Below are 3297 nucleotides of genomic sequence, written 5' to 3'. Positions count from 1 at the left end.
GGGCGCCTGGGTGGCTCAGTCGTTAAGTGTCTGCCTTCGGCTCAGGTCATGATCCCAGGGTCCTGGGATCGAGCCCCGCATCGGGCTCCCTGCTCGGCGGGAAGCCTGCTTCTCCCTCTCCCACTCCCCCTGCTTGTGTTCCCTCTCTCACTGTGTCTCTCTCTGTCAAATAAATAAATAAAATCTTTAAAAAAAAAAAAAAGAAAGAAAGTGAAAGTAAAAGATGACTTTTTTGGTATGTATTTATTCACTTTTTAAAAAATATTTTATTTATTTATTTGTCAGAGAGCGAGAGAGCACAAGCAGGGGGAGCGGCAGGCAGAGGGAGAAATAGGCTCCCCGCTGAGCAAGGAGCCCAATGCAGGACTCGATCCCAGGACCCTGGGATCATGACCTGAGCTGAAGGCAAACACTTAACCAACTGAGCCACCCAGGCATCCCAGTATCTTGATTGTATTTATTCACTTTTACCTTGGAACTGTACCTTGGATCTGGACCTTTAACTTCATATGTTAGACGTGACCTTAGTCATAGATATTGGATCAGGACCTTAGGTCTACACATGTACGTTAGGCATGCACCTTGGACGTGGATTTATCTAGTTCCTTGGAAATGCTCATAAGCTAGATATTATAAGTGGATGTGAACCTTTTACTTAGACCTTGGAATTTGTCCTGGACTTAGACCCCGGGACCTTGGACAATATTTAGATCTTGGGCTCCAACCTGTATTTTTCCAGAATCTTGGACCTGAGCTTATATCTGGACCTTGGTCATGGGCCTGAACTTGGATCTCGACCTGGAGCATGAGTGTTATATGGTAGGGCTGCTGTAACAAAATACCACAGACTGGATCACTTAACCAACAGAAAGTTAGTGTCTCAACAGTTCTGCCAGCTAAAAGTTCAAGATAAGCTGTTGGCAGGGTTGATATCTTCTGAGGGCTGTGAAGAAGAAATCAATTTTGTACCTCTTTCCTGGATTCTGGTGTTTTTCTGGCAATCTTCAGCATTCTTTGGTTTGTAGATGAACTGCCCCAATCTCTGTCTTTCTGTTCACATGGTAGTTCTCCCTGTATGTGTGTCTGTGCCAAATTTCTTCTTTTTATAAGGACACCAGTCATATTGAATTAGGGGTCCGCCTACTCCTGTATGACTTCATCTTAACTAATTCATCTGCAGCAACCTTATTTCCAAAAAAGGTTACATTCTGTAGTACTGGGAGTTAGGACTTCAACATATGAATTTTTGAGGACCAAAACTCAACCCATAATCCTGTGAAGTGGTATCTTCGGGACATTGACTTGGACTCTGTATATGAACTTGGAATTTGGACTTGGACCTGGATGTTGACCTGACCAGAACATTGAACCTGACCTTAGACCTAGACCTTGACCTTTGGAAGAGTGCCTGAAACTTTGATTGGAAGATCAGACCTGGATTTTGGATATGGACTTGGACCTTGGACCCAGTACCTGGATTTGGACATGGACCTAAATTATTTTTAAAAAGATTTTATTGATTTTTTTTGAGAGAGAGAGAGAGAGAATGAACGAGGGGGAAAGGCAGAGGGAGAGGGAGAAGCAGGCTAGCAGGATCCCCGCTGAGCAGGGAGCCTGATGAGGGACTCAATCCCAGGACCCTGGGATCATGACCTGAGCCACCCAGGCACCCCTGGTTGTTGAATCTGAACTTCTAACAAAGGACTTGGACTTTATACTTGGACCATGGATCTGACCCCATGCCTAGACTTCAGATCTGGATGTGGACATGACCTTGGGCCAAGAATTTAGACCTGGATGTCCATCCTGAACTTTGACCTTCTCCTGGACATTGAACCTGAAATTTAGACATACCTAGGACCTGGAATTTTTACCTGACATTAGACTTGTACATTGGACCTGGACCTCAGATATGAACTTCAGATATGCACATGCACATTGGACCTGAACTTTGGACCTAGATTTTCCCAGTTTCCTGCATATAACCTTTACCTAGAATTTGGAACTGAAATTGGATTTTTGACTTGGACATTGGAGCTGGACCTTGTATGTGGACATGGACTTTGAAACTGAACCTTGGAATTCAACCTCAGACCTGGATTTGTTCAGCATTTAGGAACTGACATTAGACCTGGACCTTGGTCAAGGATCTGACCTATGCTTCAGCCTTGGACCTGGGACTCAGATTTCAACCTGCATCTTGGACTTAGGACCATGATCTAGATGATGTAAATGGACTTCAACTTTGGACTCGGACCTTGGACCAGAATTTGTACATGACTTTGTACCTAATCTTTGGATCTAAATCTGGACCTGGTTTTGGATGTTGGACTTAGACTTAAGGCTTTGATTTTACCTGACATTTGAACATATATTTGAACATATACTTGACATTAGACTTGGTCATTAGACAAATACCAGGACTTGAGAGAGAGATGTGGGGGGAGGAGCAGAGGGAGAGGGACGAGCAGACTCCACGCTGATCATGGAGCCTGACACAGGGCTCAGTCCCATGACCCTGAGATCATGACCTGAGCCAAAATCAAGAGTCAGACGCTCAACTGACTGAGCCACCCAGGAGACCCTGAATCTCAAATCTTGCTTTTTCTTGGACAACAGACCTTACCTTAAAAATAGAAATTGTGCCTACATTTGGATCTTTGACCTGAACCTGCATGTATGAACAAGATTTTGGATCTCACCAGTGAGTTTTAGCAATGAAATTGACTTTGGTCCTGGACCTCAGACGTAGATGTAGTTCTTAGACTTACGCTTCAGTCCTGGATTTGGATCTCAAATGTGAAATCAGATCTTAAAGCTGAACCTCATTTCTGGACCCTAACCCTGTAATTCAGAATGGATTATACATGACCTTGGAACTAGAACTTGGATTTGGATCTTGGAGCAACCTGGTACTAGATAGTCAACCTGGACTTTAGACATGGATTTAATCTGGATCTTGGACTCATTTTAGACCTGGGAAGGGGACCTAGAATTGGACCTTGGACCTGGTCCTTGAACCTCAGGTTTGGATCTGATTTTGGATCCAGACTTTGGGTCTTGACCTAAACCTGAACCTTGGAATTGGTTGAGTGTATCTCAACCTTGAACATTGGGCCTTGAATCTAGACTGTGAACCTGGACCTAGATTTGACATTAAACACTAACATTGGAACTGAGACTCAAATATGAACATAGATGTTGGACCTAGACCATGGACCTGGACTTGGATCTAGATCTTAGATATAATCTTTGGAACTGAACACTGACCTGTTCCTGAACCTTGTAGATTTTGGG

This window comes from Neomonachus schauinslandi, chromosome 1 (assembly GCF_002201575.2).
Source record: "Neomonachus schauinslandi chromosome 1, ASM220157v2, whole genome shotgun sequence".
Taxonomy (NCBI): Eukaryota; Metazoa; Chordata; class Mammalia; order Carnivora; family Phocidae; genus Neomonachus; species Neomonachus schauinslandi.
The sequence above is the reverse complement of the archived record's forward strand: the minus strand, read 5'-3'. Positions refer to the sequence as shown.